At 33.9% G+C, this 13,213-nt stretch overlaps 1 long non-coding RNA gene and 1 pseudogene across 1 annotated transcript; one reads left to right on the top strand and one right to left on the bottom strand.

The window, feature by feature from the left end:
* Window positions 1–1,487: 1,487 nt before the first annotated feature.
* On the bottom strand, window positions 1,488–3,653 carry LOC128168039 (uncharacterized; annotated as a pseudogene).
* Window positions 3,654–8,078: 4,425 nt separating this feature from the next.
* On the top strand, window positions 8,079–12,732 carry LOC128168225 (uncharacterized). Its single transcript, XR_008241309.1, has 3 exons — window positions 8,079–8,419; window positions 9,315–9,415; window positions 11,733–12,732. It is a non-coding gene; the product is annotated as an uncharacterized LOC128168225 (long non-coding RNA).
* Window positions 12,733–13,213: the final 481 nt, after the last annotated feature.

Raw genomic sequence — 13,213 nt, 5'->3', positions numbered from 1 at the left:
ACTGTTTACGTAATTGCAGTCCTCTGCAAGTACTCGTAAGCTAGTGACAAATTGTTCTACTGTTAATGCTCCTTGATTCTCGTTGTTAAACTTGAAGCACTCAGATATAGGATTCAACTTGAGTTGCACGTGCGCCAAATAGCGTTATTCATGGGGTTCAAGTTTCTTTTTTTCATCGTTCGTCATACCTGTCCAGATGGTGTATATCTCGCGACCTTTGTCGCCAACCCATAAGGCCATAACAGTAAAAAAGTAACCTTGATCTCTTCGCTTTTCTCCTCCAGCGGTCCTTTGAATATGAGATCAACGTGTGTGCGGAATTTTTTCCCACTGCTCTGGTAAGTTCGACGCTTCCTAGTCCATCTTGGGGGTAGGTACGCCTGTAAATCCATCGTTGAATGTGACTCGGACTTCTGACACCATGTAATAGTATTGCGTTAACTTAGATATTCAGTAGGTCCGACAATAGGACTGTAATAAAGTATCGACACACAGCTGCCTGAGTCAACGTTTTATTCTGAACGTATATCATGTGTAAATCAAACAAAACAATCCGTACATCAAAACAGGGGAGTGTATGGTAACTCGTACATATAATGTTCGTAATGTTACACTTTGTTTCAATCTTTGCACAATATGTACACTCATTTTCTATTCAAGATATACGGGACAAAGCCTCAGCGTTCCCATGTAAATGATCTGACCTATGCTCTATATCAAATTTGTAAGAACTAAATAAATGTTTCAAGCCAACGGGCTATTTGACCTTCTGGGTTCTTGAAATTAAACAACCAACGTAATGGTGAAAGTGCTTGATGCACTGAAGTTTAGCTAATAACCCCCTCTAGTGAAACGGTAGCTACGTTCCGACGCGTTAAATAGTTTTCTGCAATAGCAGACGAATCCCTATGTCCGTCCTGTATCTGGGATAGAACAAATCCCATGACCATATTTGAGGCATATGAACAGGTCCAGCACTATCTCTTTATTAAGCTATATAGCTTGATCTAGCTATATAGCTTGATCAAGCTATTTGATGTGTGAAAATTTGAAATAAAATTACTAAAAATAAAAACGAGAGAGTCGCATTATGAGTACTTGCCAACAAGTTCATCCGTGCGTAAGAAATACTCACACACGAAATAAAGGTATAAAAGCGATGCGTGTGGGGCGCTCAACTTAAACAATATCCGGGGGAAGTGTAAAATATTCACAGATTGTAGAAAAACAAGAAGATCGCATAATGGTAAGTAGAAATAGTTTTTCTATATGACGTAACAGATTACTGAGCACCGATAATGAAAAGGTCCATCATTGCCTTCATAAATTTTTTAGCCATTTATAAATGTATATATTGTACAAAACCATAAGAAACTGTCACCAAAAGTACCAGTAAATAGGTATAAAAGCCATGACAATACTCACAATTTGAAGTACATGTGCCTTGCAAGCCCTAGTCTCCATATACAGGAAATGCACAGTGAATACTAAAGTGTTGGTACAGAAACAACCAAATCCTCATCTTCCGGATCAGAATCTATGGAAGAACATTAGTATTAAAATCAGTCTTTGTAACCCTAAAAATATTTTCAAATAATTTGTCTATTAAAGAAGGCAAGGGATTTAATATGTATTATATTGAAGTAAGATAAAAAAATATCTATTTATATTCCATAATTTCATGAAAATAACGATAGTTTGCAATAACCCCCCTCCCCCCTATTTTCTTAATTTTTATTTACTATATTAAAACGTAATTAAATTAAAGTATAATACAAGCGGTTATAATATGAAATAGAATGCTAAAGTAAATCCGGGAAAAAACAACAAAAGTCAAAAGAAGAGGGGCACAGTCAGAAGTGGGCCCGCATGCAAAACGTACATGGAAGACGCCAAAAAACGAAATGACTCCGTGTACAATAGAAAAAATACACTGTTGAAAAAGGTATGAATATATTATATACCTTCGTCCTTCATAACGTCTAGCAAACTTTCTACAACTTCAAGTAATTCTTTGTAGAAATTGATATACAATTTTTTTCCACCATTCTTTATATGTCGTTTCCACTGTACACTCCTGTCTTCTCCTTTTTTAAGAAAAAAAAACATACAGCAATACATGCTTCTGCATATCAGTATTTGAAATATGCAAAAACATTATTAAATATGCATACCAGCTTCAAAATCCAAATCAAGTAGCTTATCAATTTGTTCTTCAATCTTGGCAGCTATTTCAGGTTTTGTTCTACTTTCGATGGAATGAAAGTGTGTGCGTTCAAAAGTTGTAAAAAAAAAAAAAGGTTCTTGAGAAAGGGAGAATTTCACTGAATTATTGTTGGATACTTCTTGAAAACTAGAAAACTGACCAGTCAGGAAGGGCCCCGCTATGACAATTAATATAGAGAAGTGAAAAAAACTTTGAATTCCATCCTCTTTATATTAACAATGATGAAAAATAAATGCCCGGCAGAAGATGTAAAGAACTGGAATATATAGGATCTCGTGATTTTTAGTTGGATATGATTTTCATCCAACAATTAAAGTGTTTTTTTCTTGAGCCTTAGTGAGGGGATAAAACACACAAGTTGGATAAAAATCATATTATACTACAAATCATATGAGATTCTATTTATCCCATATTTTATACACCGCAATCAATGTTTACACTGTTTATAAAACTCTGACTACATTATTTTACTTCATTATGCCTACGCAAATCCCATTGTAAAGTCACAACTGTGGGATATCAAACAAATATGCAATGAGTCATATCCACGGGATAAAGTGGGTTAACATGGGATGAAAAAAAATTTGTTAAAAAAACAAAGAATTGATACCAATGCAATGATACCTAGGCTTTGCCTCTATTCAATAAATTATTATAAATCATTGTGTATGGTATTTTAACCAAAATAAAATATGTATATTATATTTTAAATCCATATTTCAAAGAATGTACACAATACTACACATCATTCAAAATTGACCTTAACTTCAAAACAAAGTTCATTTGCAGACACAGGCAGTGCAGTAATTAATCTCAATGTGACAGATAAAGATAAAGCTTAGGATTTTCTTCCTGTGGAAGGTTAATTCATCCCAAAGGACAAATATTGCACAGCCTTCCATGTATACAATGGTAACATTCTCAGCAGTTATCTCTCTTTGCCCATTCTTCTTATGCATAGTTAGGAATCTACCCCACCACCCTAGCTCCAAACCAGAAGACATAGAGAACCAAACTTAGCATCAAAATATGTATTTCTGCCTACTGAACTACCATACCAAATTTGAACTTGATTGGGCAACCATAAAAAAAGTTATTAGAAAAAAACAGGAAATTTGTGGACAGAAGAGTGACAGACGAACGGACGGACAGAAGGACGGACGGACAGAGTGATTACTATAGGGCACCCGCAAATCCTTGCGGGGCCCTAATAATGTTGTCGGTTGTTTTTACATTTTTGAGATAAATTTATGAGTTCTTTATCTAGCGATTTGTTGGACAGGGAGGTATGGTCGTTGGAGGAGAAGGGGTTGGAAAGATGTTCAGCTCTTCTCAATTCCGCACGCCGCTGAAATATTTCAGTCTCAAGATTGGTGTGGAAAATGGAGTTGTCACTGGAGTCTCTTATGTTTAGTTGGGATTTCATGTTCTTCTTTATCTATAATGAAATGCCTTATATATATATATATATATATATATATATATATATATATATATATATATATATATATATATATATATATATATATATATATATATATCATTTAACAGGCTAAAGAACTGCATCTTACAAGTAAAAGTGAAATACTAGTAATAATTATTGTGAAAACACCATCTGGGAAAATGTCCACGTATGCCACACCTGAAGATGTTAGTATATTATGGAATACAGAATTTTAAATTAACGGGTTATTTAGTTATTTAAAGAAGTAGTTCAATTAATTTTCCCCCTTTTTAGTCCCCTACCGGTTTCACCGGAGGGGACTATAGCTTTCCTCTGCGTCCGTCAGTCTGTCTGTCTGTCCGTCCGTCAGTCCGTCTGTCTGTCCCACTTCAGTTTTCCACACTTTTTTCTTTATGCATTTGAGGAATAATATGAAACTTGCTGAACAGCTTCAAAATGTCAAACTACAGATCAAGTTTACACTTTTGTAGCGTCTGATTGACATATTTTCGAGAAAATTAATTTTTTATATTCCAATTTTTTAATGTTCGGGTTCGTTATCGGGTTCGGTGTGTAACTGAATAAACGAGGTCAGAATGTAGTCAGTAATAATATCGTGCGTTACTTGTACCATTCCTTTTCCTGTACCATTCCTTTTATCATTTCTAACAAACAAATAATTTCTATAAAATAGTTTCAAGCATTGTGTTGTAAATTTAATCGGCAGGTTTTTTTTGTATTATTATTACAATCGGGTTTGTTGTCGGGTTGGGCTGTTTAACTGTTTCAGTGTTTGGTTTGATTCGGGGTACAGAAGACGGTAAGAAATGATATTGTGCATAACAGTGCACTGTTTTCACAAATTTTTACCAGCGAATACAGAATAGACTTGGCGAAATTACAGGAGATGAAATAAAGAGTATTATTTTACCTATTTTCTATTTAATTTCTATATCAACTATATAGTTTTAATTTCCTCTGTTCTTTTATCTCTGATTAAAGCATGACATCTCGTTTACAATAGCTCTGAAATAGTTGTGTGCTTGGAAGCTTTCATAAAATAATACAAACCGGTAGGGGACGTGTATTGCTTATGCAATACTCTCAAAATGCTTGTTTATTTAATAACACGCATTGACTATACATTTCAGCATATGCAGCGATTCATACATTCTCCCCCCTCTAACGTTCTTAGCGCGCCGCCCTGTTATGTTACAACAACGTCGATATCCTACTCTTCCTCTGTTACTACAAATTGCTCATCTTCAAACTCTACTGAACTTATCTCCACCCCAAACCGTTCTTCTCCGTCTACACCTCCTATACTATCTTTAAATGCACCCTCCCCACAACCTTCTTCTATTCCCTCTCCCTCTCCTTCGTTTCCATCTCCTCAACCTACTCTTGTACCCCCTATCACTAACTCTAAATTTGGAGAAAAGGAAAAGACAGCAGATGGATGTCAGCCGTCAAAGAAGAGAAAGACTGTAGTATACAGGAACAAATCCACCCAAACGGAAACAATAAGTACTAAAGTTCCGGAAACTTGCAATGTGTGTTTGACCACACAGGAACGTGGACACTGGGTTGGGTGTGACCGTACCCGATGTGGATATTGAGTCCACGATGAATGTATGGGATTCTATTTCTCTTCTAAAACTGTTGTAAAAAAAACTAAATTTTTATGTCCCATGCACAGATAAACAAAACAACTGTTATATATGTATTAAAATTCTGTGCATTCTATATTTTATCAAAAAAATTTAAATACTTTTTATTATACAATTATTGATGAAAAATACTTGCATCTTCTAGGGTATCCAGATTTCTACAACATTGCATCCAGTGTTTTTCCTTTAGCGCTCCGCTGGGAAGCCAACTTTTGGCCTGTCTATTTTTTGTCTCCAATATAAAATCGCAGTCCTCTTCTTTGCTTACATTTCCAGATTCTAAATATTTATTTTATGTATGTTAAACGTCGTTCTCTGAAACTCAGTTGTACGTACATGTATCCATGGGATTTGATATACAGAAGTCAAAGATAACTATGTTTAATTAACTGTATAGATTAAAAGATTATTTAAGTGCGTCATCTAGCATTAGTGTGTAGCTAACTTAGGTGAGAATTTGCTCTTCTTACGAGAGAAGGACTCGTGCTCCTGGATGAATTGAAAAAATTCAGCTGGTGCACTGACTCTCATGATAATGTCTAATAATTCAATCTGTTGATAGTTGGTTTTGGATACGCCAAAGTAAAGGGAAGAAAACGTCAGCATGGACGCCATAATGACGTTACTGTTATTACGTCTTATCCCCGCTAGAAACAAATACACTGCTAGGACGTAAGTAAATATGGACTCCAGCAAGAACCTGCATTACATGTACGTAAACTAAGCATTAGTATGAAATTTCAATATATGTATACTATATATCTGTAATTTTTATTCGCTCAAATTTATTCATTTACATGTAGTTGGGATCCTTTACTTCTTTACACCTGGCGAAAAACCCTTTCCCTGAAGGGTCAATTTCCCGTTCGGAGCAATGAAACATGTAAGGAAATAACAGTTCATCTCCTATGAATAAGGACTACATAAAATGTATAGATGTATTTAAAGACTGTAAACATTGGTGTAATTTATAAAACTAAATATTATTTCTTTTCACAGACCTGTTCCAAAAAGGAGAATCTCAATGAACTGCGTGGCTTTATGGTGATCATTAGCATCTAAGCAGGCCTGGAGTGCTTTAGGCGATCTGTAGCCTACGAGTTTGGCCAAATCTAACCCTATGATTTGCCACAACAGCTTAATGACAGCTGTAATATATATATATATATATATATATATATATATATATATATATATATATATATATATATATATATATATATATATATATATATTTTCATTCAATTTTATTACACCAAGAATGCAATGCCTTTGCACATATTTATTTCTACATGTCCAAGTCCAGGTTGAAAGAGTAGATCTTGAAGATCAGGGTTATCCTGAATGATGCGATGAGAGAGAAACCTACTATACTCCACTGTCTATGATCTGGAATCCCAGCTGTGCATTTCAAATTTTCTAAAACAACTTTCACAGATTTGAATGGGCAAGGATTGACAGATATGGGATTTCCCATTTGAATTATCGGAGAACTTGTATGGGATTCTGCTATAAAAGAATAAGCATCAACTTGGCATCTGGAATTATGTGAAAATGTCTTCATCTTGGTTTTTAAAAGATCGCGGGTTATAAAGCGCTAACTGCCCCAAACTATTTTATATCGTATAAAACAAATAAATATTGAATTAATTTTAAAATACATCAATTTTATGGAGTTGGAGAAAAAACACATGATGTATCGTATAGTGGTTTAAATCTATAGCGTTATGGAAAAATATATGACGTCACACCTTTATGACGTCATAGTATACAGACAGCGCAATTGCGATTATAGAAAAATAGTTGCAGTTCCTCCGTATGGACTTACAGTGGGAAAGAATAATGCATATGCAAATATTTTATAGCATTGAATGATTTATTTTTGACGTCGATCGTGTAAACGACGTCAAAAATAAATAATTTAATGCTTATATTTACATTCCCTTACTGATGAAATCAATTATTCACTGAAATAAATCGATATAAATTGCGGATCGCGGAGGGAGTAAATTAGTTACCGCAAGAACAGCGGTTTTTAGCTCACCTGAGCTGAAAGCTCAAGTGAGCTATTCTGATCACATTTTGTCCGTCGTCCGTCTGTCCGTCTGTCTGTCCGTCCGTCTGTAAACTTTTTACATTTTGAACTTCTTCTCTAAAACCGCTTATCCAATTTCAACCAAATTTGGCACAAAGCATCCTTATGGGATGGCGAATATAAATTGCAGAAATAAAAGTATGATCTGTATTCAAAGCGGAGAAAACCTTGAAACTGTAGAAAAAGGGGGGTGCATTTTTAAAAATCTTCTTCTCAAGAACTACCGAGGCAAATTCAACGTAGTTTAGCATAAATTATCCTTATGGGAAGGAAAATATAAATTGCAAAAATTAAGGTCTAATTCAGTTTCAAGTCTGAGTTATTACGAAAATAATGATAAAGGAAAGGCGTGTTTCAGCTTCGGTTCGGTTCGGCATCCGGTAAAATGGGTAGGCAAGACTTGGCCTGGTCAAAACAAAAGATTGGCAGTTATTAATCTGCCAATCTCATTAAAATTTCAGGATATTTGATGGACCAGTTATATTTGTATTCGCTGTAAATATTGCCGCAAAATAATGCGTATTTGAAATTGACGATTGCCGATCTACCCCGGCTTTTTAATTTGCCACGGCCCGGGTTTGCATACCCATTTTACCAATGAATATTCCATACTTCTAAAACGAGCACACCTCACAGCCTTATTAGCATAATCGGAACCTTTCTGGTTTTTATATTCCCGAAAGAATGAAAAAACCCGAGAAAGTCAAAACTTCGTATATCTCGGGATTTTAACGAGACCAGTCTCATACTCGTGAAAATCGAGAGAGGAGTTTAAATGGAAAAAGTAAGTAAAAGTTTGTGTTTCTTATATTAGCAAGCTTTTAAATTATTTAAAGTTGCAGAACAATTGTTTATTAATGTGAAGTCGAAGTTTGGGGTGATTAGCCTTATCTCTTTAAATTTTGTTCAGCATGAAACAGTCTGAACAGCAATCCTCGATTTTGTCAATAATCTAAAACGTGCTATGGAGTAGTCATTCGTCGGTAAGAACATACTTACTTACATTGTTAAACTACTCAAAAACTCTTTTAAAAGCCTACAATGTTACAATTTTTATAGTACAAGTGTTACAAAAATGTCGATAATTAATGGTCGTTGTGAAATGTGACTTGAAAGACATGTTTTAGTATGAAATGTGTATGCAGGTGTATTATAGTCAGTTTTACACATATTGTAACGTAGCATACGTTAAAAAAATATTGTATGTTTTTCCTAGAATATTGTGTTTGTGTCAATCATGCTTTCAGTCATTTCCATACAGAATTTCCTCGACACGTACAATGTACACTATACATGTGGTTTTGATATCTGTATCTCATTCAAACTGTTAACTTTATATCTTATTTATCTATTAACGATGAGAGTGCTACTGTTTATGAATCAAGGGTCTGCATTTGTTATGTAAATATAACATTATACGATTGAGAGTATGAGAGAGAGATAGACTCAGAGAGAGAGAGAGAGAGAGAGTGTGTGTGTGTGTGTAATTACAGTGTACCGTACATGTAATTGTTATTGATTGCCTAGCTTCCATGAACCATATATATATTTCAATAATGCCACATTGCACTAGAAATATTGCTGACAAAGATGTTAAGAGAGATCATGGAGAGAGAGAGAGAGAGAGAGAGAGAGAGAGAGAGAGAGAGAGAGAGAGAGAGAGAGAGTGTATGAAAATCCACAACAAATTTTATAGTTATATGTCATTTCCCACTTAATGAGTTGTTATAGCTTTTATCATGGTAATGTTTTGACCATGTCTCAGATACTGCATGTGCCCATAAAAGAGTGTAATCTAGGACACACCCTTTTGTTTGATAATGACAGCATTTAGCTTTGTAATGATAGCTAGTGTATCTTTTTTCTTTTAATCTACAGGTTTACCTGCGGCTTCCAGATGATCTGAAGATCAGGAATATAGAAAATATTGTCAATTTGATATTGCTAATGACCCAGTCAAGTCTGCTGAAGCCCAGAAGGTACTTCTTTGTCATGTAATAAACTTACAACTTGTTTTCCATATGTAGATACATTTGGTTTAAGCTGATTGAAAGCCAAGCAAGGTCATCTAAACAGCTACAATGTCTTCTGTAAAAGGGAAAGGTTTATATGGGCATCTTGTTGCAAATCTGCTTGATTATTAGCTGCAGATCTGTAGCTCTCTGGTTGAAAAAATTTGGATAGACTATCCGAATTTTTTCAACCAGAGAGCTACAGATCTGCAGCTACTTGATTATCTGTATTTTAAGGGGTGGGAACCTCTGAAAGGAATACCAGGAGTTTGAAAATATTATAAACTTTAAGAGATGTGTTTTACACTCTCTGAGAAAATGGGATTTGCAGAAATCCCATGAATTTCTTATGCTGGAAATATGTTTTTCAGATTAGTTTTTGTTATTGACGCAATCATATTTTGGTGTACATAGAATGTTGATAGTTGAAACTCATACAGACAATCTTTCTGTCCACTGGATATCTAAATATCTTTGAAGTTACACCATTGAAGTTACACATTCATTACATTTATCATGTGTGTGCAGAATTGATTGAGCCAGGTGTTGTCATATAAGTGATACATTGTACTGCTTTAAAAAGTATATATCACTTGTGACTTACTGGTATATTAGTACATATTTCATTTGTAAAATCATTTGACAAATTTAAAGTGTTTTGTAGTACTGAAATGTTTTTATGGCTTTTAAAATTACTGAAAGTACATGCACATTATGCAACTATCTTTTGACGCTGTATATATAACAAAAAGAAACTGTCAGCTGGGTTTAAAATTAGTGGCAAAATGATGTAATACATGTATGTACAATATTAGAAAAGATTACATTGTTAGTAATTGCACATTCCATAAATAACTTCATTGAATATATACATGTAAGTATTTGATGAGTGCACAATGTTTGCAAAAATTACATGTAATTCTCTTAACACTTTATGTTTATTATACCCCCGCTCCGAAGGAGAGGGGGTATACTGTTTTACCCTTGTGTGTCTGTCTGTCCGTCCGTCCGTCTGTCTGTCTGTCTGTCTGTCTGTCTGTCTGTCTGTCCGTCTGTCTGTCCGTCCGTAACAAAAATTTCTGTCGCATTTATCTCAGCAACTATTTATCGCAGATGCTTGAAATTTTAACACAGTGTTTGTTAAGGCATGCCATATCGTGGGATATATTTTTGTACCAATCGGACGTCAACTTCCTGTTAAATGACGACTTTGCTTATTTTTTAACCAAAATTTTCAAACAAATTTTCGTCAAAGATTTCTCAGCAACTGTTTATCGCAGATGCTTGAAATTTTTACACAGTATTTGTATAGGCATGCCATATCGTGGGATATATTTTTGTACCAATCAGACGTCAACTTCCTGTTAAATGACGACTTTGTTTATTTTTAGCAAAACTTTTCAAACAAATTTCCGTCAAAGAATTCTCAGCAACTGTTTACCGCAGATGCTTGAAATTTTTACACAGTATTTGTATAGGCATGCTATATCGTGGGATATATTTTTGTACCAATCAGAAGTCAACTTCCTGTTAAATGACGACTTTTTTTATTTTTAGCAAAACTTTTCAAACAAATTTCTGTCAAAGAATTCTCAGCAACTGTTTATCGCAGATGCTTGAAATTTTTACACAGTATTTGTATAGGCATGCTATATCATGGGATGTATTTTTGTACCAATCGGACGTCAACTTCCTGTTAAATGACGACTTTGTTTATTTTTAGCCAAAATTTTCAAACAAATTTTCATCAAAGATTTCTCAGCAGCTATTTTTGGAGATGCTTGAAATTTTTACACAGTGTTTGTTTAGGCATGCCATATTGTGGGATATATTTTTGTATCAATCAGATGTCAACTTCCTGTTAAATAATGACTTTGTTTATTTTTAGCCAAAATATTCAAACAAATTTTCGTCAAAGATTTCTCAGCAGCTATTTATCGGAGATGCTTGAAATTTTTACACAGTGTTTGTTAAGGCATGCCATATTGTGGGATATATTTTTTTACCAATCGGACGTCATCTTCCTGTTAAATGAGTACTTTGTTTATTTTAGCCAAAATTTTCAAACAAATTTTCCTCAAAGATTTCTCAGCAGCTATTTATCGCAGATGCTTGAAATTTTAACACACTATTTGTTTAGGCATGCCATATTGTGGGATATATTTCTGTACCAATCGGATGCCAGCTTTCTGTTAAATGTCGACTTTGCTTATTTTGCATATTCACATCAGAGCGGGGGTATCACTAGTGAGCATTGGCTCACAGATATCTTGTTCTATTTTAGTTTCCAGACCATGACATTAATGAATATTCCTTGTATGGAATGCATGAGGATTAGAATGGGACCTTATTCTGCCTTTTTACCAACTCACACCATCTTTTCAAGATTTATGGAGCCAACCACAAAAGAATTTGTTCTATACACATAATTCATAACATTCTTATTTATGTTGCATAACTTTAAATGTTACTGGATGAATTGTGTTCACATAATGAATACCAGCAAACTTTTTATCGAGTGCACTTAATTCGTATTTTTCCTACCCATCCATCTAACATATGTTTTTATATAACATATTCATATACATGTTACATAACATTTTTGGAAACAGCTATTTTTTTTTAATTGGAATTTAGCCTTACTATTTTATACAAATTTTTTTTAAAGGGACTTGGACACGATTTTAGATCAAAATTTTGTTTTCAATTTCTTTATGCATAAAATTATTTACTTGCACATTTTGAATAATTGACCATAATTTGAATGTTAGAAGTCAAGTTATAAGATAGATACAGGGGTAAGAATTTATTGTTATGTAAACAAAGCTCGAGTCTTATGTTTGTTTACAAATAATATAAAGTATGAAATTACCATACTGATTCGATGTGATCATAAATGATATTATTAATAGAAAAAAGCAACATTTGAATGAAACTTACACCAATAAAACACATATAATAACAAGACTCGCGCTTTGTTTACAAAACAAAGAATATTTGATTCTTTATCTTTCTTTTAACTCAGTATTTGACTTTCAAAATTAGTATTATGATTTTTTTAGAATGATATATGCAATTTCATTAATTTGTTTTTCATTTTAAGAAAATTCATTTTAAAAAAGTTGTGTAGATTTATACATGTACCTACAAGCAATATACATTTAATATTCACCAGGTACATGTACCAGCCTACTATATAATAAATGTACTTCTTTCATGCCTTTTTCATGCCTTTTACTCATTGTTATATGTATTATTTATAATTAAAATACTTTGAAAACTTTTCTCAATTTATTTATTTTAATAAGATTAAGAAACGGACTATAGTTAATGCACGTTTTCAAGAGTTGTCTCTCTTGGGGACAATAATGAATTCTCCCCAGGGTTCATGACCCTGAATATTGAGTAGGCTGTGAGGTGTGACGAGGTTCTTTGTTTAAAGCAGCCATGACATTATACGAAAAAGGGTCGATCTGACTATGATGAATTTGCTTGTTTATGCAACAGTTCGTGTATGAAGGGAAATTTTTGAAACATGCAAAATATATTGGTGCCGATTTTGTGAAGTAAATTGAGGCTAAATATTTCAATGCGTTGACAGATTTCACACATGACGTTGGTGTTAGCTAGGACTGATTTTCGTTTCGTATGCATTATTTATGCTTTGTATTTTAACCTGGGAACTCTCGTATTTCGTGATTTTTACGTATCAATTCAAACAGAGACTTCGGTAGATCAAACAGTTAACCCTTTTACCTGCGCAAA

The sequence above is a fragment of the Crassostrea angulata genome, chromosome 10 (genome assembly GCF_025612915.1).
Source record: "Crassostrea angulata isolate pt1a10 chromosome 10, ASM2561291v2, whole genome shotgun sequence".
Lineage (NCBI taxonomy): Eukaryota > Metazoa > Mollusca > Bivalvia > Ostreida > Ostreidae > Magallana > Magallana angulata.
Note: the sequence above shows the minus strand (reverse complement) of the source record. Positions and strands in the feature narration are given on the sequence as shown.